General features: G+C 40.2%; 1 long non-coding RNA gene across 1 annotated transcript in view; it reads right to left on the bottom strand.

The window, feature by feature from the left end:
* LOC123343754 overlaps positions 1 to 23,563 on the bottom strand; it is a 112,807-nt gene extending 89,244 nt beyond the window's left edge. Inside the window, exon 1 of the long non-coding RNA XR_006572343.1 lies at positions 23,068 to 23,563. This is a non-coding gene — a long non-coding RNA (uncharacterized LOC123343754). The remainder of the gene's footprint in view (positions 1 to 23,067) is intronic.
* Positions 23,564 to 26,050: the final 2,487 nt, after the last annotated feature.

Below are 26,050 nucleotides of genomic sequence, written 5' to 3' on the forward strand. Positions count from 1 at the left end.
AAGGAATCCACCCCCACAATTCAGATCCATTCACTGCAGTCACAGCTGCAACCTCATTAGTGTTTCCACCTGACCCACTAACATGACAGCAAAGGCCATTCAATCTGTAAAGGAACAGATCCACTATACTGTTCTCACTCCTCTGAACCATTATCCCAAAACTTCTCTGCAGCTCATTATGAAAGCCCACAGACACGGGTTCTGGTGGGCAGGGTTTTTGCCCTCCTTGCTAAATTCCCAGCCTCCCCAGGCTCTGTGTAGTGGAAAACACACGTGTTCTGCTATGGACAGAGCCTCAGTCTTCATAGAGGAAGGAGCAGGACTTGCACCTTCATAAACCTGTTACGTTCATTTGCCCATTAGTAAAGTTGTGCATAAGCCTAGTAAAAGAGAAAACAATGAAGATTCTTTGCTGCATTTCCATAGGAGTTTAAAATGCAGGACTGATGTATTTTGCCAAACAGCATTTTAAAAACATGAATTTTACACAGAACTGTAACTAATATAAAAGCACTAGAGAATTAATTGAAGAAAACAACCTGAAAAAGAATTGGCAGCAGAGTAATCATTGTGCAAAGCTTTTTATTATTATCTTTATAGCCAAGGCAGGTAACACATTTTCAGACTTAAGTATGGGAACAGATAGATTAGAGGTACCTACATTGATTTGAAATCTACAGATAACTAACTAATGTTTTGTGAGAGCATGATGTGTTAGGGGTGTACAGTAAACAGTAGAAAAGTAAGGGAGAATTAGAATATCCAGCTTAGCTTTCTCCCCAACAGCCTCTACCCTTTTTTAATAAAGGGAGAAAAGAAACCATAGTCTTACCCTTTAAAACATTGTCTTAATACAACAACATAATTTTTAAGATGGCTGTCTGAAATATGTCAGAAGCTGGTGCCATTGACGTAATGCTGTTGAGTTTCTAGATTTTTATACCATTTAAAGCAAGACTTAGAATAGCTGGTGAACTAATAAAATGCAGTGAGATTGCATCTCCATGTAAATATGTAAATATTTTTAAAATGCATTCTTAAAAGTATTCATATACACTATTTGTAACACACCTTTTAAAATAACGTATTGACAAAAAATATTATGCAGCGTAAATGGATCCCATTGTTACAGCACAAAACTTCAGTCCTGTTTTCAGCCACTGCTAGATAAATTATTACTGTTCTTTCTTTAGGTGTGTAAAATTAACTGTTGGTTCCTTTTAAGAATAATATCACCACAAACAATTACACTAAAAATCCATTGATTGGTTGATTAAATGTGTGTCCTGCAAGACCGCAGTGCAGGTATAAAAATTAAAATAATACCAAAGACCAAACAATATGGAACACACCAATTCCCCATCCCATCCATTTGGAGACAGCTAAATGCCAAGCCAGTTAGAACTTTATAGATGATCAACACCTTGCAATGCACCCACAAGCAAATGAGAGGCCAGTGCAGAACACAGGTATGAAGTGGTCACTTCAGCCTGCTAGGCTAGCCTGGAGGTAAAAAAGCCATGGATAACTGTGGCACTGTCCACAAATGTACTGAAAACTCATAACATGGCAGTTCCTTCCTGCTTGACATACACAGTAGGGACTGATGACCTCTCAAAATGAATAGGCAAAACAGAGCCCATTTATAGCCATGGGCAGAAGTACTGCATCTGACTTGGAGGGAAAGTATTGCCTATGCTGATGAGCATCCACTTTTGGTTTCTCATTAGAGCAGGCAGGTCATGAATAAGAGAGGAAAATAGGATTATGCTTATGGGGCTATGACTAAACTAAATGGGAATGAAAGGAGCTCAAAATGGCACACAACATTCATCTGTAATTGAGCAGCTGGTGGAATTTTCCCAGTTGCCCAACCCAGATTATGGTGTTATCAGGAGGCAGAACTATCAGGAAACTGCAGCTGTGGCTCAGTCTTTAATTTTTGGTATTAGTGCATTTGAGATCTTGAAAAGGAGCTACACTTGGGTTCTGGACTTCTTGGAACGGCTTATTAACTGGATAATTTTCAAAGAAGAGGTGAACAGAGCAGCTCCAGAAAAATTTTATGGTTAAGGACAGTCCACATGAAAGTGGATGCAGTGACCTTGCTTGCGAGTGAGATTCAGATGAAAGGGTTTTGCATTGTCCTGTGATTGGGCCCAGTTTTGTTCTATAGCCAAACCTGGAATCCAAATCCTTTTGAATTTCAGACATTCAGACCCAGAGATCTTCAAAGGTATTTAGGTGCCTACCTCCCATCTGGGCCTCAGTTTCTAATCCCTGGATTTGAATCTAACCCTATGGTTTTGGTTTGCAGGTCTGTTCTAAAACCAGAATGGGGTTTATTTTCCTCTTTGTATTCAGATGCAGCCAAAATCTTCAGGAACAAAACTGTAATTCATATGAGACCTTGGTACAAATTAGAAGAAATTTCATGAAAGCAGTTGATCCTACAAGAGTTCTCCAGATTTTAGTGACCTGAAATCAGAATCTAAATTCTACCATAGCCTGAACCCATTCTCGATATGGTCACTGCCTCTTCTGCTATCTCAGGTCTATATCTGTTTAAGTAGTTATACTATGCTCATCACTGTGGAATCTGAAAACCAGAGTTAACAAATACTAATAAAGCTTTAGCTTTCTGTTCTCAAAAGAATATGTGACATACAGCTTATCTTTGGAAGGGGAGGGAAAGAGGAAAGAAGCTGCTACTTGTCCCTTTTATGGGTCTCATCTATAGAATTTAACACAATAGAAACCATTAACAAATCACGTTGAGTAAGGATTTCAAGGATCCATTAAAGTGTCTTTGGTAATATTATCTATTACAGTCCAACTACTAGATAAGGTCATCAGTTACAAGTATTTGATTGCTGTTTTGTCTCTAGCAAAGTAAATTAAGCAATCATGCAGAATTACTTGTTAATTTAATTCAGATCATGAAATTATCTTAAATTTTAATTTGTACATTTTCTGTAGTATACTCTTAAAAGTCTAATATAAGTCACTCCATCTTCAGAAAAGTTTGATTCTGAAATGCATATTTCCTTGAAATTATCTTAGATATTTACAGTGACCCCATGTATTTTCTTAACTCACACATGCAGTATAGTGGCAAAACTTCATCCAGCTATAATTAAGGTTGTGTCGGCACTACTATTCATAACCTCTGTTTGCAGCAGTTTATAACAGACAGTAAAAATCCATTTCAGCTAGCATCTTGGCACTGAAGGTGTAAGCCTGGGAATAAATTTGTTTATACGCATTTAAAATAGAAACAAACAGCCCCTCCCCCAGCCTATTTAACTGTATTTAAAGTTCTCTGAGTGAAAAATAAACAAATAAACACAGGAAGTCAGCAGCAGTTTGGCCTGAGTGATAAGTGGTGGGACCAACCCTTTATTAATGGAAGTTTATTGATTTTTATTATGAATTTCTGTTTCCTTAATTCAATAACAGCTTCATTGAAAGAAAAAAAATCAGATTTTGCAGCTCCCGTTGGCTGGGAACAGCGAACCGTGGCCACTGGGAGCTGCGGGCAGCCGTGCCTGCGGATGGTCAGTGTAAACAAACTACCTCACGGTCCGCCAGCGGATTACCCTGATGGGCCATGTGCGGCCCATGGGCTGCAGGTTGCTCACCACTGCTTTGTAGCCTGTGTCCCCTACCACCTTCTGCACTACTTTTCTGGTTCAGATTCTGCTGCTTTTGGGATCTTGTGTCCTGCATAGTTCTGCTCCTGGGGCCTAGGATTTCGCTCGCTGTCCTAAGGCAAAACTGCTACTGACTTCATTGAGTGAACGACTGGACCCAATTAATCTATAGTCCTACACATATGTAAAATAAATAAATACATTGATTTTTAAAACAGATGAGTCAAGTGTTACATTGGCAATAACTTCTAAATATCTAGACAGATAGGTTTAGATCCTGAGTTAGTTCTCACAATGGGTCGAGTCAGTAACGCCTCTTGCAAAACTAAAGTGATATTTGTATTTAATTTTCTTTACCATTTCCATTTTGTGTCTGATCTGTGTTGTTTGTTCAGTATTTATATATATGTAATGTCAAAAACTTTGTATATGGGAGGCATATAATTTTTTAATGTTTCTCACATTTTGTGAAAGAATTGAAGTAGCTCTTTATTTCTCATTTCTTGGGCAAATTATAAGCATTTGATAATTTTTCCAGAGCTGAAATTTCAATTGAAAAGTTTCACCTGATTCCTTTTAGTTCTAGTTAGCCAACTAATTTTTGGAACAGCACAGTGGGTCTGTAAGTCTACAAACAAGAGCAACAGAAATCATTAAAAAGACTGTAACTCCACTGGAATTTTCTATTTGCATTAAAAAATCAAACAAACAAAAACAAAAAACAAGAAAAAGGACAATTAAAAAAAGATTTAAATAATATTATAGGCCCTATCTTGCAGCCTACAGACTAGGAAAACTGTCAACTTCAGGTGGCAGTTTTGCATAGGAATTCTGCAATCCTTGTTTGGGGCTAAAGCAGACTCTACGCTTTTTGTGACTTGCTAACAAGCCAAGAAATTAATAATTCTGCCTAATAAATCCTATACTTTTTTATTCTGAGTTATGTGAGTTAAAATGTAAAGAAAGAGATTGTCAAGTCTGACAGGGCTCAAATGCAGCCTCACCTCCTCTCACACAAAAAAGTAAGCTTTCTCTCAAGAATGTGTCCCTTATACGGAAAGTATTGATTGTTTCAAAGTACAGTAATTTAGATGTTCAGAATACACAGTTCGTACCACACACTGGGCTCAAATGTTTAAAATACACATTTTAAGACACACACTTTACTCTTCATTAATGCTTATGATACAACAATGGAAAATTTGTGCAAAGAAACATATGTGCTTGTATGACAGGCGATTTGTATCAGACCTTATATGCACCCATGAGAAGAGGTTTTCATTTTGAGTCTTGTTTTTTTTTATTTCCTTGATAGTAGTTTCATATGATAAATATGGCATTATTTATACGGTGTATTAAAATAATTAAAAGACTTTCTGAAATCCTTACTGTAAGATTACAATATGGGACAAGTGTCAAAACAGATCAGTTTTAATGCATAAAACCATTAAAATGTCCTTTATATATTATTATTATGAACAAGATAATCCCAAAAGACAAAAAACAAACATACAAACAAAACCAAATAATTAAATCTCCATTCAGTTACACTATTGTCTACCATAGCAAAGAAATACAGACCAATATGGCTTTAAGAAGACTCCCCTCACTTTTCTTTAATAAAGTAGTGTTCTCCAACAGTGGGTGAATCCACATACCTTTAAGTATATTCTCAGTTTGATGTTGGGTCTTTAGTCAAGAGTTCTAGTTAGCATTAGCAAACTTGTTGAGTACACTCCAAAATGACTGAAACTTTATTAATAACATTAACAAGCTAATTAAAGATCTAACAACCTGTAAATAATCCTTACAGCTTTAAACTCTGTATGGGCCTCAAGCCAATCCCTAGTCATATGTTTGTAGTTCATATCACAAGGCTCATAGCACTCTCATATGACCTATAGTACTGTGGCATGCCAGTTATCCAATCCCTGTGTCTCAGGGTAGGGAAATAATGGTCTTGTAGCTGCAGTACAGGCCTGTGAGTCAGGAGTGATGTGCTGTAGTTTTCACCACTGGGTTTCTGTGTGAATTTTAGGAAGTGACTTCACCTTTTGGTGGCCATTTACTTATCTGTAAAATGGAGATAATAACACTTCCCTACTACAACTGGCCAGAAAATTTCCTTTGAGGTGAAATTTTAGGGCAAAACTGGAAAAAAGAAAACTCATTAAAATTTTCTGCTTTCTGACAAGCTCTTTTCCTTAGATCATAGGGATGTTATGAGGTTTAATTAATATTTTTAAAGCTCTTTGACATCCTCAGATGAAAAGGAAATTATTCCTCCTAATTTGGTGCCTGAATTAAAGAGTACATTTACTACTAACCATTTATTGGTACTCTGATGGGCACAACAGCTGAATTCTGTGCCACTGGTGGGCACAAAACGGCGAACCGCAGCCACTGGGAGCTGGGGGAGGCTGTGCCTGCGGATGGTCGATGTAAACAAACTGTCTCGTGGCCTGCCAGCGGATTACCCTGACGGGCCACGTGTGTGCCCACCACTGGTGTACACTGAGTAAGGGATAAGGCCTCCCAACTCTGCAGATCCAGAGGATTCACACAGATGGGCGGATGCAGGATCCATCCAGCCTGGATAAATGCACTTCCAAGTGGTTCTACTATGCTCCCTTCCCCAGAAGCACACCTCCAGCAGATGTCCCTCAGGGCTGCCTAGTAAAACGCTGTAGGATGAGGTGGTAATAGCAACACATAGATATCACCTTTCCCCAGCCAAAACCCAGCAGGAGTAGAACCAACAGAGCCCCCACAACTTCTGTGATCTATCAGCGGGGATGAAGACAATGTCATGGAGGTAGCACCCTACTACATGATTAGTGGGAGTTCTGCCAACGCAGAGCCCCCTTGCATTGAATAGGTGATGACCTGGGATGTAATTTCAGAGTTAAACCCTTAATTTTTTGCTGATTTTGGGATCGTGTGAGGCCCTTGATTTTAATTTCACAATAGTTTTTGACGGGTTTAATAGTCAACCACACTGGGAAGGTCTGCTTGTTGGATAAACAGCTTCAGATGTACTCTTATCAGCAACAGATTAAAGCTCTTTGTGAGTGGGATCAAATGTAGCAAAGAAATTCAAGAGTGGGTGTACTAAATTACTGAGAAATATCTGTGTCATAGAGTTAATGATCCTAGAGTCATACAATGTGAGATCTCATATTAAACGAAGGTGAAATTAGCCTTGCCAAACAAGTAAAGCTTGTTTTTAAACCTCATTCTTACGGTGACATTTATTTTTTTCCCTATGTACCACCTAGGTATCAGCAGGTCCCTTGGATTTATGATTTATTACATTTGTTTATCAACAAGTGGTTGCACAACTTGCTATTTCTATTTTAAGCATCAGTAAACACAACTAAAAATAAAAATAAAAATAAAATAAACAAATTAAAATTCTGTGGTTTTTAAAGTGATTTTGCAATATAGGTGCACTTATAAACTAGGTCTTCAAGTAATTCACACCAGGCCCAGCAACACAGAAGAATACTGCAAGAGTAATAAGGATTTTTAGGGGCATTATGATAGTGTAATGGAAACACATCTGCCCCCAAAAGTCCCTCATTTTCCCTGCGGTAATGAGCCATGCAAGAAGTGGTGAATGCTGGAGCATCGAGAGTGAAACTAAAAGGAGAAATTTTAAAAAGTTAGAACAAACATTTTTCCAACAACAGTTCAAGCTTTCATAGTGTCTTGTTAGTCCACTCTGTAGGAAACTGATATCTATAACTTTCTAATTTGCCAAACACTTCTTAATTCATATTCATGGATACACTCAGCAGTTCTGTTCATTCACAGAAGTGGCTCCTAAATCAGGAAACTAGAACTTTGTAACATTTGAAGAAGTGAAAATATGATATGAAAAATGCAGACACCCAAGACAATTTCTGGTTATTCTTTCACTTATAATAAAGGTATAAAATACAACAGAACAGTTCCCAATAACAGCTAATCAGCTACTCTGTTTAAGGACTGACTTTAAACACATCTTGATAGTTAGTGGAGTAGATAACTTAAACTATACATTAGCAAATAATTAATATCTTATATTTCTATAATACTTTTTTATCTAAAGGATTTAGAAGCATTTTATAAACTACAGTATGTATATTTCTGCAGCCCAGCATCTCCCCCAATTCTGCTATGTCTGGGCTGCTCCCAAAGGCGGTTCAAAGTTGCAGCACCACATGTGCTGGCCACACCCCCTGCTCCTACTGCCCACCAGATGTTTTGCCTCTGCAGCAGTGGTCGGTTAGCAGCTCATCTAGCTCCCGTCCTTTTCAGTTGCATTTTAATTTCCTCACATTCTTGGGCAGTGACAGGCAGCTTCCTTTCTTTTAGACATCTTTCTTGCTCCCTGGAGCCATCTAAGCAGTGTGGTGGTTGTAACCACCTGGAGGCTCTGCTGCAGTGCCTCCCTGCTAACTTCTTTGCCCCTTTTCAAGCATGGCACAGCAGCTGTGAAAGCACTGGGCAAAGTCCAAATGGTGCTCTATCTGTGAGCCAGCCTTCCCAGGCTTGGCAGATGGCGAGTTGTGCCAAGCCAGCTCCCAGCTAGCCGACCCTAACTCCATCAGGACATGGGGCTGTGAGTCGGTCAGGCTTCTGGGGTCCCGGCCCATCCAAGTAGCCATGACTCCTAAGAGGGAAAACCCAACCAAGAGACCCAGTGCAGAGCTAGGAGAGGCTCTAAGGACAAGGAGGACCTCATTCAGCCAGCCCAGGAGGTAAATGCCAGGATAACCCTCGATTGAAAAGGCAAGAGGCTTGCAGGGCTGCAGGTTCCTCTCACCCCAAGTCTTTAGGTGGATCCCAAGTGTTTTGGGAAATGAATCAGGCTCCTTCCTTCCCAATTTGAGCCGGAGGGCTCTGCCAGCGAGACCCCATCACCCACCCCCACAAAAGGCCACATCAAGGCACCTATGCCCACAAAACCAGGGCCGCCCAGAGAGGGGGGCAAGTGGGGCAATTTGCCTCAGGCCCCGCAGGGGCCCCCATGAGAGTTTTTCGGGGTACTTGGAGTGGGGTCCTTCACTCGCTCCGGGGGCCCCGGAGCTTCTTCCGCACCAGGTCTTCAGCGGCGGGGGGGAGGGGGCTTCTTCCACACCAGTCTTTGGCGGTAATTCAGCGGCGGGGGGCTCCCGCCGCAGGTCTTCAGGGCACTTCGGGGGCGGGTCCCGGAGCGGAAGGACCCCCCCCCCACTGCCGAATTACCGCCGTTCTAATGAGGAAGGGGAGCTTTTTGACTCTGAACCCAAGCAGGACCAGGGGAAAGCACAACAAAGATTTTTCCTCAAAGAAATTTGAGGCCCTGTTCAAAAAGGTAGTGTCGCCGATATAGATCCAACTTGAACAGATTCAGGAGGGCAAGCTTCAGAGTAAATTTCATGGCTCACAATCCTCCCTTGAATCCACAATTCCCCTGCACTCCTCCTTCGAGGATGTGATCAGGGAGGCATGGGACAGACATGAGGAGGCCAAACACATTAACAAATTGATCTCAGGCTCTATGAGATGGAAGAGCCAAAGAACTCTATTGCTGAGGTCCCAAATGTTTCACAGATTGTAAGGCCAGAAGGGACCATTGTTATCATCTAGTCTGACACCCTATAAACACAGGCCATAGACCAGTGTTTCTCAAACTGGGGTCGTCGCTTGTGTAGGGAAAGCCCCTGGCAGGCCGGGCCAGTTTGTTTACCTGCCCCATTCGCAGTTCTGGCCGATTGCGGCTCCCACTGGCCACGGTTCGCTGCTCCAGGCCAATGGGAATTGCTGGAAGTGGCGCGGGCCGAGGGACTTACTGATTGCCACTTCCAACAGCCCCCATTGGCCTGCAGCAGCGAACCGCGGCCAGTGGGAGCTGCGATCGGCCGGACCTGAGGACGGGGCAGGTAAACAAACCGGCCCGGCCCACCAGGGGCTTTCCCTACACAAGCGTGACCCCAGTTTGAGAAACACTGCCATAGAACACCCCAAAATAATTCCTAGAGCAGGTCTTTTAGAAAAACATCCAATCTTGATTTAATAATTGTTGGTGATGGAGAATCTGGTAAATTGTTTCAGTGGTTCATTAGTCTCACTGTTAAAAATGTACGCCTTATTTCTAGTCTGAATTTGTCTAGCTTCAACTTCCAGCCACTGAATCATGTTATACCTTTCTCTTCTAAATTGAAGAGCCCTTATTAAATATTTGTTCCCCACATAGATACTTATAGACTGTGATCAAATTACCCTTTAACCTTGTTAAATTAAATAGATTGAGCTCTTTGAACCTAACACTATAAGGCATGTTATTTAATCATTTAATCATTCTCATGGCGCTTCTCTGAATCTTTCCAATTTATCAACAACCTTCTTGATTGATATCACTTTAGCATCCCTAGCGAGGGACATGGTTTTCCCATCAGAATGGAAATTCTTCCCAAAGGATCCAACAGATAAAAAATGTGAAGACGCCCTCAGAAAGGACTTTGGGGCTTCCTTGGCCACTCTCAGAGCATCACTCACTGCTACTTGCTTTACAAGAGTATCACTCTCCTGGTTGGAAGACTTGAAGGCCCTGAAGGACAGAGATCACCCTGATTTCAGCTCCATACTCAAAAAAGTTTCCCTTGCAAGAGCATTTGTGACTGATTTCTCAATGAGCACAATAAGATTTTTCAGACAGGGCTATGGCATCCAGTTCAGTGGCCAGGCAGCATGTATGGCTCTGTCTTTGGAAGGTGGATACTCATTCTAAACAGGGCCCATGCTCAGCTAAGTTTGCAGATTCCCTCCTCTTTGGGGAATAGTTGGACAAGATAGTGGCAAAAAATGCAACAAAATCCAAGCAGTCCCTTCCGTTACCACTAAGAGCTCTCAGGAGGGAATATAAACCCACTTTCAGCCAGAGAGGTTCCTTTCTTCTATCTTTCTCACAGAAGTATCAACGAAAGGACAGAAGATTCTCCCGAGGAAAGTCCTGGAACTAAGTTTCAGGCAGAAAGCCCCGAGATGGTTCTGCAATCTGCAAAACCACTTTTTGACAATGAGCAAGTCTGCCTCTGCCCAGAATTGAATCTAGGCGACAGAATTTCCCATTTCATAGAGGAAGGATATGCACAGGCCACAGACAGGTGGGTAAAGCAGATCATGAGACAGAGATACTCCCTTGAGCTAAAGGCTCCCCCCCATCCTTTTTTTTAATCCAGTCTCCCATCTCCAGTGATCCCATAAAGCTCAATCTGGTCCAGAATGAGATTTTTCATCTTCCAGGTATAGGACTGATAGAAAGCGTTTCCTCAGAGGAAAGATTCTCAGAGCACTAAACTATCTTCTTTATAGTTCAGAAAAGCACTGGGGATGGGGTAGAGGGGAGTGTCATAGCCATCTTTGGTCTCAAGAGGCACAACAAGTAGATGAAGAAAACAAAATTTTGGATGCAAACCTTAATTTCTATGCTGTCACCCCTGTCCCAAGGGAATTTCCTGACATCAGTGGATTTGGCAAAGCCTTATCTCCACATTCCCATATGACCATAACACTGCAGAATCTGGAGATTTGCTTGAGGCATGAACCATTACCAGTACCGAAAACTTCCGTTCTGTTTGTCCTCCGGCCCTGGGTCTTTAGAGATATTGGTGATGATCACAGTCAGACTCAGATCACAAAGTACCCACTACACCAGTGGTTTTCAACCTTTTTTCATTTGCAGACCCCTAAAACATTGTAAGTGGAGGTGCGGACCCCTTTGGAAATCTTAGACATAGTCTGCGGACCTTCAAGGCTCCATGAACCACAGGTTGAAAACCACTGTTCTATGGTAACAACAACCTTTAGTGGACCCCTTAGACATACTCTGTGGACCCCCAGGGGTCTGTGGACCACAGGTTGAAAACCACTGACCTGTACCTCTTTCTTGGTAACATCTTGAACAGATTCCCATCCCAAGCTGCAGCTCATGGCAACATGACTCAGACTCAGGAGTCTGTGCAGACACCTGGCTTTGTCATCAACATCAAGAAAAAATATCGGATTCCCTCATCAGAAGTATCTCACCTGGGAGTGGACATAGACACCTTGGTGGCAAAAATCTATTCGTCACTCAGGAGGTTCCAGAAGATCAAGGATCTTATTAGGAGATCTACCATCGTGCCATGTCTTCAGCCTCTGGACCTCCTGGTGTTCTGTATAGAGATCACTTCATGGGCAACAACACACATCAGGATCTCCCAGCTTTCTTCTGAAGTCTGGGACCACTCCCTGAAGCGCATGATGGAACAAGTGCAAGTCCCAAACTGGGTGCTCACATCCCTAAATAGTTGGACAGAGCCAGAGAATATCCACAAAGACCTCCCTATATGCCTCCCAGTCTCCATAGTCCTCCCAAACAACACCAGTCTGAAATGTTGGGAAGCACATCTGGGCCTCCAAATCACCCAACAAACTTGGAGGTAAAGGCCTACAATGTAAATCTTATGCAGTGGTCAAGATAGTGGTCAAGATAGTTCTGTAGAGGTTCCAAACCCACCTACAGAGAAACCGTATCCTAGTTTAGTCAGACAATAGAACTATGGCTGCATATATAACAAATAAGGAGGAACAAGGAGCTATGCATTACATTCAGAAGCAATGGAAATAGTGGGATGGGCAGAGACATCTCTCCTTTCCCTCAAAGTGAGTCACACAAAAGGGGACTTTAATCAGAAGGCAGACTGGCTCAGCAGGTGCAAGGTCAACAACTTGGAGCGGTGCCTAAATCAGGGGGTCTTTGATCTGATCGTGCAGACATTCGGTCTCCCTTCAGCTGACGTGTTTGCGAATTGCACAAATGTAAAACAACCAAAATACTTCACAAGGGACACAGACCCCAAGTCTGTGAGAACAGATGCCTTGTCACTCAGATGGCTGCAGGGCCTGCTATACGTGTTCCCACCTTGCCCACTACTAAGGAAAGTGGTCCAAAAGGTAAAATGGTGACAGTAATAGTGATAACTCCCTATTGGACAAAGAGATCCTGGTTTTCTGTCCTGATAGAGATGAAACTGGAGCCTCCATTGTGGCTTCTGCAGAGACTGGACATTCTCTCCTTTCTCTATCCAGACCTGGACTGAATTCAGCTAACACACTGAGCCTCTCTTCTAGAATGATCGAGACCTTGTTCTCATCCAGGAGCATCTCTATCTTGAAAGTATACTCCTTCATCTCATCCAGCTTCAGCATCTGGTGCCAACAGCATGGTGTCGAGCCTAGAGATCTGGGGATTTCTGGCATTTTGGACTTCCTCCAAGAGATGGATAAAGATCTTCAGCTCAGTACCATAGCTCACCAGGCATCTGCTCTTAACAGTGTTCTCTTTACGGGACCCATAGGTTTCTTGGCAGAGAACCCCAGATAGCCAAATTTCTCTGAGCACGCAGGCTAGCCACGCTCGCACTCAGACAATTTTTCCTGAAATTGGGACCTACTGCTCTTACCAAAAGCTCTAACAAATCATCCCTTTGAACCTGACTTCAGTATCGACTTTCTTCCTGTCCACCAAAACCTGTTTTCTGCTTGCCATTATGTCTGCTAGGCAAGTCTCAGAGCTGGCAGCCTTATCTCTCCAGGCACCTTATTGTGTTCCATTCTGACAAAGTGGTGCTGAGACCTCTGGAATCGTTTCTCTCTAAAGTAAACTCAAGTGCACAGAATCAACGAGAAAATCAGGTGCCCTGTTCATATCCTTCCATCCAAAATGCCAAGAACTCAGAGTTTGTAAGTCATCATCACTAGATGGATTAGTCTATGCATTGTTGAGGCCTATAAGGCATCAGATGTACCTGTTCCGTAAGGAATCAAGGCAAACTCCACAGGACCCCTGGTAACCTCCTGGGCAGAACAAACGAGTTCATCCACATCAGAAATCTGAAGAGTGGCTGATGTCCATTTGGTTCTTGGCTAACACCTTTATCAGCCACTGTGAAGTGAACTTTCTGTCATCTTCAGAGTCCTCCTTTGGCAGGAAGTCACTGCAGTTGGTGGCCCAGAAATTGAGCAATTCTTACTGGGATGGGTCCCTTTTTTCTTTCTTTCTTTAACCCTCCCTACTTCTGTTCACTGCTTGCTACTTCCCAGATATAGCAGATTTGTGGACTGAGAAGTAGTGAGCCTGGGCTGCAGAATGGAAAATTTCTTACCCAATAATTTTCAGTCAATGACTTCTACAACTTTACCCACCCTGGATAGCTTCTGAACCCAGGGTCAGCTATTGAATTGGGTGATTACTAGGGCCCTACCAAATTCACAGGCCATTTTGGTCAATTTCATGGTCATAGGATTTTTTAAATAGTAAATTTCATGATTTCAGCTATTTAAATCTGAAATTTCACCGTGTTGTAATTGTAGGGGTCCTGATCCAGAAAGGAGTTGTGGGTGGGGTCGCAAGGTTATTGTAGGGGGAGGTTGCAGTACTGCTACACATACTTCTGCGCTGCTGCTGGTGGCGGCGCTGCCTTCACAGATGGGCAGCTGGAGAGCAGTGGCTGCTGGCTAGGAGCTCAGCTCTGAAGACAGAGCCACTGCCATCAGCAGCACAGAAGTAAGGATGGTATGGTATTGTCACTCTTAATTCTGTGCTGCTGCCTGCAGAGCTTGGCCCTCAGTCAGCAGCCACCACTCTCCGGCCACCCAGCTGTGAAGGCAGCAGCACAGAAGTAAGGATGGCATGATATGGTATTGCCACCCTTCCTTCTGCACTCCTGCTGGCGGGGCACTGGCTTCAGCGCTGGGCTCCCGGCCAACAGCCGCCACTTTCCGATCACCCACCTCTGAAGGCAGCAGAGAAGTAAGGGTGGCAATACTGCGACCCTCCTGCAACTCCCTTCTGGGTCAGGCTCCCCAGTTTGAGAAATGCTGGTTTCCCCTGTGAAATCTGTATAGTATAGGGTATAAGCACACAAAAAAACAGATTTCACAGGGGGGGGACCAGATTTCATGGTCCGTGATGCATTTTTCATGGTCAGGAATTTGGTAGGGGCCCTAATCATTACCATGTAGGCCACCTGCCTATTGTATCAGATTACCTCTGGAGTTCTTTGTTACTAATATTTTTTTCTACTAGTTTTACACAACTTTGGGATGTCTCATCTGGTGGCAAGCAGAAACATAGGGGCTTGGCCAGTGTCTGTGGCACTGCAACTTTGAACAACTGCCAGAAGCTTCAAAGCAGGGGAGCCACCAGCCCAGATGTAGCAGAATTGTGGGAGACGCTGTTAGCAGAAAGGAAATTATTGGGTAAGAAATATTCCAATCTCCACAAAAGGTGAAAGATTACTGTAACATAACATACATGGGTTGAGAATAAAATTTTTGTGAACATCTGATCTGTCTTCATATTTATAAATCTTGCCAAAAAGCACATATTACTTTTGATGCGGTTAATGCTTCATATTAAATTGATATGTCAAATACAAAGGTAAAATTGTAAAATAATCCATTATAAATACTACATAATAGGCAGCTTCTTCTCTGGATTATTGTGAGGTAGCCTCACAATACATGCACTATATGAATATGAATATGCTGAATATTATGATTATCAGTTCATAGAATCATAGAATATTAGGGTTGGAAGAGATCTCAGGAGGTCATCTAGTCCAATCCCCTGCTCAAAGCAGGGCCAGCACCAACTAAATCATCCCAGCCAGGACTATGTCAAACCAGGCCTTAAAAACCTCTGAGGATTTCTTACTAAATATAGGGCAGTATACAGTACCTGTGCTCTTTGTTTATTCTTATCTTAAAGCATAATACATTACAGAAGATGAGTCCAATCCTGCCCTCAGATACATGGGACTTTATTGTTATCTGACACTGATTTTATGCTAGTGTAACTCCATTGACTTCAGTGCAGTTACTCCTGATTTACACCAGCATAAATGCAATCAGTGTCGGGCATACAAGGTTCTCTGGGATTTACACCTATGTATCTGGGGATGGCACTAGGCACAGTGACGATGTTACAAAAGTTTAGAGGATAGAGGAGTTTAATTACTAGAGAAAGAGAGGTTTTATAGAACTAACAATGAAAGCAAAGCAAAAAAAAAAAGCAACAACCAACCCAAAATATTATGCTCACTTTTCGAGTAATGCATCCAGTCAAATAATAACAGCAAGTATAAATAAAAATATATCACCAGTAAAACTAGCAGCTGCAATACTTCTTTCTGTCATTCTCCCTGTCTGACCCTTGTGGGCCTACCATGAAACCTGCCAAAGAGCTTTTATTCCCCCTGTGTTAAGCCTACTTAAATCTGGCCTGTCATAGATGACAGGACAGATTGTTTGTTTGTGTTTGTTTGCTTGTTTGTTTCTAAAATTCTCCTTCCTAGCCTACAGAATGGAAGGAAAAAAATATTACCAGCAAAAGACAGATGTCTGACTGTTAATTTATACCAATAAATTTGAAGAGGCCCTGAATCCATTGAAGAGATTCTGGCCTCCTGAGCCCAAGGAGATAGAAGCTCAAAGATAACTGACTTACTGTAGGTTAAATGCATAAATATTAAATTACACTGGTGAATTGTAACTTCTCCCTTTTCCTGCTGACAACCAAATTCAAATATTACACCAGCGTTAATTTAAAAGCGAGAAATAGCTTTGCTTAACATTATTAACATGTATAAATGATGTAAGCATTCTAATTATAAGGAAATCACATAGGACTGCAACAACACTTTTAAGGCTTCTTTTGATCTTACCAGTGAACAGATCTGTTCCAAGCAGGAAAAGAAAAAAATACCCTTTAAGACACTGGAGCTTTTCTCTAGGGAGGTGTGATTCCATTCCTTTTGAATCCATGTGATAACCAAAATGGTGGTAATTTAAGAAGGTTGCTTTTTAAATCTGTTGTATCACAGAGACGCAGAAGACACTAGCAACCTTCTTAAATGCCCCAATTCTTGACATGTTGTCATGTTTTGCAGGTCCACATAACAAAAGCTTTTTAAACAATAGAAGATGGGGTTTTACCCCAGCTTTCTGCCTCACAGCATGCTGCAGGAATGTCCTGAAACCGCTTCCCTCCCCCAACAATGCTGAACATAGGCACACACACACACACCCACACCTTGCCTACACAAACACTGCCCTTGCACCAAAACCTTAGTAAGCAGAAACTAACTGGGCATACTGGCAACAGACAAAAACTGATTTTTTTTTTACTGTTTTTGCCATAATTGTACCTTTCCCACAATCCCTAACTATCTGCATTGTTTGACTGAGAAAAGTATCGACACTGAATACAACAAGAGGTTTGCATAATCATTAATTGACTTGCACTCTCTACAGGACAAATGTTTTCTTAAATAAGCTAAATTCACTAGCTTTACATTCTCAAACTGCATAGTCTGAAATGGAGTTGGTAGCCTGCCCAATACAATTACTTTTTTACAGTTTCTTCCACTGTGAGTGCAGGTTCCTGGTCAGATCAGCTTTTTTTAGAATCCTCATAGGATACTGTAAAAGCCATCAACAAGCTCTAAGAACAAAAAATTTTATTGTGGCATAATCTGCCAAACATGGCAGCAAATATGTTTTTATAAAGGCACCATAAAGATGACTGATCTTTGAAAAGGTATGTTCTGCAAATATTTCCATATATTCATAAACAATTTTTCTGTGTACTCTAATGGCCAAATCCTGTTGCTATATTCATGGGAGTAGTTTCGCTGAAGTCAATTAATCTAACCACATGAGTATGATGAGCTGAATTTGGCCCCCAAATCATATAAAAGATAATCTGTTTCCTGGCTCTGAAAAAACACTGTGGATAACATTATAGGAAGATGATCCTAATCTTTCAGTCTTTACTAAGGCAAAAATTCCATTTGCTCCAGAGCACTGGTTCTCAGACTGGGGGTCATAACCGCCCTCCCTTTAACTACAGCTAAATGGGAGAGGTATCCCGAAACTTATCTGTCATAACATGGGATCACAGTACACAAAAAGTTGAGAACTACTACTCCGGAGAAGTGAGGGTGCTGAACAACTTTCAGGGTCAGGCCTTATGATATTAGAACAAGTCATGTCATTGCAATGCGGGTCATGGGCCTGATCTGTTTCTACTGATTTTGATGTGAGTTTACCCATTAACTTCAACAGGAGCAGGATTGGGCCTGTTGTTCACTCTTTCACTGTTTCTCAGAGGTTTATATATTCCTCTTAAAAGTTTGATTTGAAAGTGCTCAAACCACATATTTGCAAATATGATGATTTTTTTTACTATATTTTACAAAAAAACAAAAGTAAACTAGTTAGGCGATTTCAACATTATTAAAATAAAAAATAGTTGATATTTATTGGGGTGATGAATTTTTTTAACTTTTATAATTCAAAACAGCTTTGCTTTTAAATACATTATTTTTATTGCAAAAAATCATTTTAAGCATATAAATATTTTATTATCGTCCATAAAATACATTTTCTCACTTTAAACAGCAAAATAAAGAAATTGGCCCATGATCTTTAATTATTAAAGCTCAGAACCAAAATAAGTCCTAGGAAAGTGAGAGTGAAGGCTGACATTCCATCCTTCACTTGTGCCTTATAGGATAAAAAGGCATTCCAGCATGAGTGAAGAGGCAAAGCTGAAATTTAATTTTTATTACAAGCATTTCATGGTATCCATCACTGTATTACCTGGGTGTCACTGGTTTGGGTTACAAACTTAATTAAAATAGAGATTTGGTGTTTAGTATGTTTGTTTGACATCTGAATCTATCATTTTAATATACATTGGAAACAGACACGGTCTGCACCTGTAGTCCTTACTAATGGAAAAATTAAGTCAATTGGAGTTTTGGATGAGGAAGGCCTTCAGGGTTAGACTCATATCTTTATGCTTGTTGACATTTTAGAATTTAAGTATATTAATTTAAACACTACTTATTTTATATTTAGCTGAACGCTGCTAGGAAGATTATGCATGGAATCTGTGTACTATCAATGAAAAACTAAATTAAAATCTATCTTAAAAATTGCAAAAATATAGCTGGGTAACAAAATGTTATGCATAAAAATTGAAACATTTTACTGAATGCATTTAGCATTACAAAGATAAATATTTTAATGCTCAGAGCTTTTAAATAAAAGTTGGATTTCACTGTCTGGAGAGAAATTACTGCTAAATTTTATCAGAAAAGAGTTGGTTCCTAATGCTCTTTGGAGAGCTTCGCTACACTTTGTTCTTGTTTCCCACTTTATAAGATCAAGATTTTCTAGTAGACTAACTTTTCTTCTGAACTTTACAATTCTCTAGTCCTCACTTCTCAAAGTGTTTTCCAAGAAACAATTGGAGGTCCACCAAGCACAGGCTGAAAACAGTGACACAAAATATTGCATTTGACTGTAATGTATTCACTAGCATAATTTTTAAGTACACCGCTACCTCAATATAATGCCACCCGATATAACACAAATTTGGATCTAACGCAGTAAAGCAGTGCTCGGGGGGGGGAAGGGGGGGGCTGCACACTATGGTGAATCAAAGCAACTTCAATATAACACGGTTTCACCTATAATGCAGTAAGATTTTTTGGCTCACAAGGACAGCGTTATATCGAGGTAGAGGTGTACTTTAATGGAAAACTAGTAAAATATATTTATCTACAGTTAAACATATAAGGGGACAGGAAAAATTAAAGTATTACCATAAATGCTACTATTAAACAACAAAAGCTTTCATATTAAGTAACAGCTAAAAGGTATCCAATAATGTAAAATTCTGTCCTACATCTCTTTCAATAATCCTTTCAGTCTTAAACCTAAGTTGATCCATTTATTATATATGGAGTGGGGATCTCTTTCTTATAACTCTCATACACATGTATAGAGAACACTATATAGCTATCTACTTTTCCATGAAGTATTAGTGTAGTTCCTTCATTTAGCAAAATATTCTATTTGACTGAGTATGCAAATCTTATCTGTAATCAAATAATATGTACATATCAACAGCTTTATCTTAATAGTATATCACTACACAAATGTTGATGATTTACCAGGCCTTTTAAAAGGATATTCAACTTTTCTACTAGAAAATCTTAAGTGGTGCATACAAAATCAGCAGCTGAAATAAATAACTCTGACCTCAGCATATGACAACGCATAAATACATTACTCTTTTATGTACAGTATGAGACAGATCCTCAGATGGTATAAATATGGAGATATGATCATTTATACCAGCTGAGGATCTGCCTGCGTGTGCGTGTGTATTCTGTACATACATAGCATGTAAATAATCTCCTATAAACTTTTGTAACTTGTTTCTTTACTTCTTAAACCTATGTAGTATATATTCGGGGCTGCAAAAAAGATAACTTTTCTACTAATCAATGTTAAGGGTTTATTAGAATCCCAGGGTTTTTTTAAAGGATATCAATATCAAACAGCAAGTAGCTGAACGGATTTGGGAATTTTTACAAATTGCAAATGTATCGTGTATTTACCTTGAAAATATGTTTTACAGGTAATGTCATACAATAGCCAACAATCTGTAAAGTTTTATGTATATACACAAACACACTCAGGCTGCATCAAGATATTAATTTGAGAGAGGTGCGTTTTGTGAACAAGTTAAAACAATAGTATAAATGGTAATAATTACAGGATTTTTAAAAAGTTTTAACCTGTCATTGTAAGTGTTCTATGAACAGCTTTGCTTTTTGCCTAAATTCCCTTCTTTTAAATGGTCACTTTTTGGATGTTATTCAGTAACTGAGCGACAACTTTGAACTTTTTTTCAATAGGCTTTTACTGTTTTTTGAAAAGAAAGAAGCTTTTACAAACCATGTCAACAATTAAAAAACATTTCCTTCTGTTTCATTCCCAAGAGGTAGAAGCATTTTCTACCCATTTACTACATTGACGACAATAATAAAGTTAAACTATTGTTATTTATTTAACGTGTGTAGTATTCTTGTACTAAGTGCAGTAGTAGTGTAGCATCAGTTTACTGTCCTTTGTAAAAGTTATAATGTACAGGTTTCTTTTGCAGAACAAAGTGACCACCAAAAGCGGGACTTTGTGGGCCAGTTGGATAAAACATAAGCTCATCTCGCCCCCAAAACCCCGACTCTGGAACCACAATCTTCAGAGGTCAATTTTTAAGTAAAATTTCTTTAAAAGATTTGCCCAGTTAACTGAATGGTTATTTGCTATAAATGGCTAACTTTTCTGACAGCTAAAACAGGACAGCATAACCAAGTCACATTGCACATTCTCTTTGCTTACTGAAAAACAGGAAGGGCTACCAGAGCTTACTGTTTGTTATGATGTCTCAGGACTTTTTTACTACATAGTAAAGCAGTATTTTCCAACTTCTTTTATAGAACATGTAAACAACTCAGAATTCACAGAGAATAATATAGTAAGTTATTAGACCCAACCCAATTTATATCTATTAGCTAAGATTTATGTAACGTAAGAATGGCCCTACTGGGTCAGACCAAAGGTCCATCTAGCCCAGTATCCTGTCTTCCGACAGTGGCCAGTGTCAGGTGCCCCAAAGGGAATGAACAAAACAGGTAATCATCACGTGATCCATCCCCTGTCATGAAAAACAGAGTTTCTTGTGTGTTCCTTTTATTTCAAACTAAAGTTGAAAAATATTAGAGAGTCGTCTCTCATTATTGTCAAAATTTGTTAAATGCTTAATTGGGTAACAAATATTATAATACTTTATTAAAATAACAGACAAATGTGGCTCTCTAACTCAGAGGAATACCTTCCTAAAATTTGCAGTGTATTATTCCTGCAAAAGTTCTAATAAACTCAGTTATTAAAAAAACATTATAGTTCACTACAGTTAGACTACTGAAGCAGCTCACTGTGTACACGATTTTAAAAGAGAGAAAAGTGAATATTAAAAGTGCATAATAAAAGTGAAAATAAAGTGCATGTTAACTCACTTTGTATTTGAAACATTATGGTTGATAACTTTTCTACTATTAGAGAAAATAATTGTACTAAGCTAAGCAAATATATCTTAAAATAAAAATGATTGAAAGCTCCAGTTAAATACTTAATAGCTAGAAATCTTAAAATGGGATATATGGCCTGTAAAAACAGGTATTATTTTTATTTTATTTGCAAATTTAAAAAAAATGGCTTGCTGTTTGTTTGTAATCTTATTAACTACTGCAAGTCATATATCTACAATTAAGAACTTATACATTTTTAATTTATTTGCCTTTACAGTACTTTTTTTTTGTTAAGATCCTTCAGCGAAAATTTTCAAAAATGCCTAAAGATAGACACTTGAATTGACATTTAGATACCTGAATGGATGGCCTGATGTTCAAAAATACAAAGCATCTGTAGCTTTTTTATTTAGGTGCCTAAAATTTATCTGGGGTCCAACATTAGATATCCAAGACCAACTTACAAACTCGTATATTTGAATTCATCATGTTCTATGTCTAAAACAATAAATGAAATAAATAATCTAGCTGGAACAAACCGTACACGAATAATTCCACTAGTGCACATGGCTGTCAGCACATGTAAGCACACCAGACAGGGTGGTAGTGCTGGATATGCTGTATTCACACAGTCTTGAAATAGCTATGTCATCAGATGAGACATTTGCTGGTTATACTTGTTCATGTTTTGTATTCTCGAAAAACAAAGCCTCAGTCAATCATAGTCTTGTGTGTCAATTGTATATACCTATATATATATATATACACATTTAAATGAAGTGTATATGTGTGTGTGGGGGGGTATACACACACACACACGCGAATGCACAAAAGGAAGAGTCCAGAGTGCGAACAACCTTTCCCAGCACATTGCTTAGCTTACGTTAAATGCGATCTGGGGAAGAAAAGACTGTCGTGGTGGACAGGCAAGGAGGCATCCTCGGGAAAGGGAGACTGCAGCTGAGCTGCTGCTGAATCTCAGACACTGTCTAGCGCGTGGTCCCGAGAGAGCCCGGGTGCCCTACTCTGTCTGGTGCTTCCACCTCCTTCACTGCCTGGCAATCCCACCTCCCAGCCATCCACTCCTGGGCTAAGGTGGCAGCGTGGGCAAATGCAAAGGAAAGAGACCCCCCTCCCCACCCCACCCCACCCCACCCCCCCAGCTGTCTCCAAGCAGCAGCCCCCGAACTCCCATTCAGCAAAACAGCTACCTCCTCGATCGAGACAGACACAAACCTCGCCGCAAATTCCCATGCCCCCCCTTCCAGCAGGCAGCTCTCGCCGCCCGCCACCCCAAGCAATGTGCTCCGGCGAACCCCACACCTGCTGATCACCACATAAAGGGAGACGTGCCATAGGACACGCGTCTCGTCAAGCATGGGAACCACCGTCTAGAACCAAGGTGGGGGGTGTATTACAAGGCCAGGAGGTGCTCAAAAGAAAATACAACTTACCACTTGTCGTTCCTGTGAGGTGGGGAGGGGAAAAAAGGATCCTGGGAAAAAGGTGCATCTCGCCTGTCAGTTTTCTTCTTGAAAGGAGACAGACCCTCAATCCTCAAACCTTGCTCCTTCCCTTGGCAAAATCCTGACTCATTACATAAAAAGATCACACTGCCAGGCTCCCAGAAAAATTTCTTCATCATGGTCACGCCACAAGCTAAACAAGAGGCCACATCAAGGGGGATGGGAGGAAGGGTGAAAAAGAGAAGAAAAAAAAAGGAGGATTTATTAATAATTTTCAAACAATTATCTTCCTTTCAACTGCAAAAGAAAGTGCAGGGGGAAAAACCCAGCAACCAGGCGATAACTAGAGACGAGTCACTCATTGTTGCCACAAAGACACCTCTCTCCCCTTTCCTATTCCCTCTCCATGCTCATTTCTGCAACACTGCTACAAAGACATGCAGCTCTGTCACTGGAGTTGATGATCCCAGTCATTTGGCTTCTAAACTCCTTTAGGGTCCTTGTCAGAGAATCTTAGGTGAAGTGGGTCCTTGTATAGGAGGTGTGGTGAGTCCAAGACCGTCTGAAAATTATTTTTTTTCCTAGAAGCCACCTCCAAATATAGTAACAGGGAAGGGGCATTCCTAGAAATTCGGGAGACGTCAGAAAGAGAAGATTTGTGAAATTCAGCTTCACTTCCTGCAGAGGGCTCCCAGCCCAGGGAGGGAAAAAAAAAAAAATCAAGTGAGCAATAAAGTGCTTTTCATGCTTCTCTGATCAGATAATGTTTTTTAAAAAAAAGAATTGCAAAGCACTTAACTCCTATTTCTCAGATAAGATCTGAGAGTGTCACATGTGAAGGAAAGCTAATCAGTAAACCTCTTTCCTCATTTTCTAATGATGTTTATAGATGCCTGTCTCTTGTGTTTACTGTCCCCCCTTACATCATACACAGGCACAAAGTAAATATATATATATATATATATATATATATATATATATATATATATATATATATATATATATATATATATATATATGAAAAATGTTGATTTCAGTGCTTATAATACATACCTAAATCACAGGATACAGTGATGTATTTCCAGTCTGCACTCTGTGTGCCATCTTGCAAATCTTTATTCACTTGAATAACACTGAAGCTATTGCTGTGTGCATGCAAAGCATTATTATTATTGCTCACATAAATAATAATTTGCATGATAAGGCCTCAATAAGGCAGGCGCTTACTTCCCATTGACTTTAAATGAAAGTTGAGAACACTCCGCAACTCACAGGATCAGGCCCCCTAAGCACCTTGTAAATCAACTCTCACAACACCACTGCACTTTGTGATGAAGGCACTTACTATTATTACACGTATTTCTCATAAATCTTTATATTTACCTTTCATTTGCTTTGTGCATGTGCCTAATGTCTTGGAGTCCAGTCCTTTAAACTTTTACTCACACTAATTGTCCCAATTAAGTATTAAAAATACTTTGTCTATCTTTGCCCCTAGTAATATAAATAATAATAATAATTAATTAATAGGAGATTAGAAATGTTCTTCGGCTCAATTTATGTTTGAAAAGTATTTTAAGATTCTCAGAAGTAAGGCATTAAAAAGAGAAAAGTGTTATTATTAGTACTAATTAAGGATTCCAATGCATTCCTGATTTGAAAAACAATCTGTATTCCAACAATAGCAGTGACAACTGTAGAAAACCATGATGACCAGCTTTTGGGGAAAGAAGATAATAGGTTTCAATGTGTTTAACTTTAGTTGGTCATTTGGATTTTCATAATTAAATTTCCCTTGGCAATCTTGCTTTTGTTCAATTTTTCGACATGATCCAGGAAATCTCCCCACCTATACCCCCAAGAGTAAATACAAAATACTGCTGTTTGGGTTTGTGCCCCTGCCTTGTTTTAATTTTAATAAAGGCTTGCATTTAATAAAAATGTAATTACAAATATCTTCCTCATCTGCAATCCTGAAAGAGGCATAGTATGAAAAATAATTATCTGAGCTACAATCCCACTTGAAGTGTGCTGTGAGTTTTAACTGTCAGCTCTGTGTTGAGTAAACAATGAAATAAAAATATAGAATCCATAATTTAATAGGTTCACCTACACCAGTGTTTCTCAAACTGGGGTCGCTGCTTGTGTAGGGAAAGCCCCTAGTGGACCGGGACAGTTTGTTTACCTGCCCCGTCCGCAGGTCCGGCCAATCGCGGCTCCCACTGGCCGCGGTTCGCCGTTGCAGGCCAATGGGGGCCGCTGGAAGTGACAGCCAGTAAGTCCCGCAGCCCACGCTGCTTCCAGCAGCTCCCATTGGCCTGGAGCAGCGAACTGTGGCCAGTGGGAGCCGCGATCAGCCGGACCTGCGGATGAGGCAGGTAAACAAACCGGCCCGGCCTGCCAGGGGCTTTCCCTACACAAACGGCGACCCCCAGTTTGAGAAACACTGACCTACACAGTTTCATTCATAATAATACCTGTTTAAGTGGCACATTTTAAACAATCTCTTAAAATCCAAAACAGCTTTATTGTGAATTGCAAAAAGGACTTTTTAAGATGATCAGACTATTTGAGACGTTACTGTTGTCACTCAATGTCCTCAGGGGAACGTGGATGACAGTTTGAAGTTTAGAATCCTTTGATCATTAAAAAAATGTATTTGCTGTCCTCTGTTGGTCATATTGGTTGTCACATGTAAAATTAACTAACTTTTTAAAGCAAAGAGCTTAAGCTGACAAAAGCAAGGAAATCCAGTTTAAAAACTGCTATACAGTCCTCTTTCACCATTGTGATTGGGTAGTGCTTGGAGTTTCAGAACAGAATATAGTTTTACTTATACTGAATGAAACAGTGAGAGATGCTAAAGGATAAATTAAAGGCAGGGATATATTAGCAGCATGACTCCCTTTAGCACTTTCTTATGCCCCATTTGCCTCAGCTGTGATGGCACAAAAGGGCCAAGAGAAGCCTG

This window comes from Mauremys mutica, chromosome 11 (assembly GCF_020497125.1).
Source record: "Mauremys mutica isolate MM-2020 ecotype Southern chromosome 11, ASM2049712v1, whole genome shotgun sequence".
Lineage (NCBI taxonomy): Eukaryota > Metazoa > Chordata > Testudines > Geoemydidae > Mauremys > Mauremys mutica.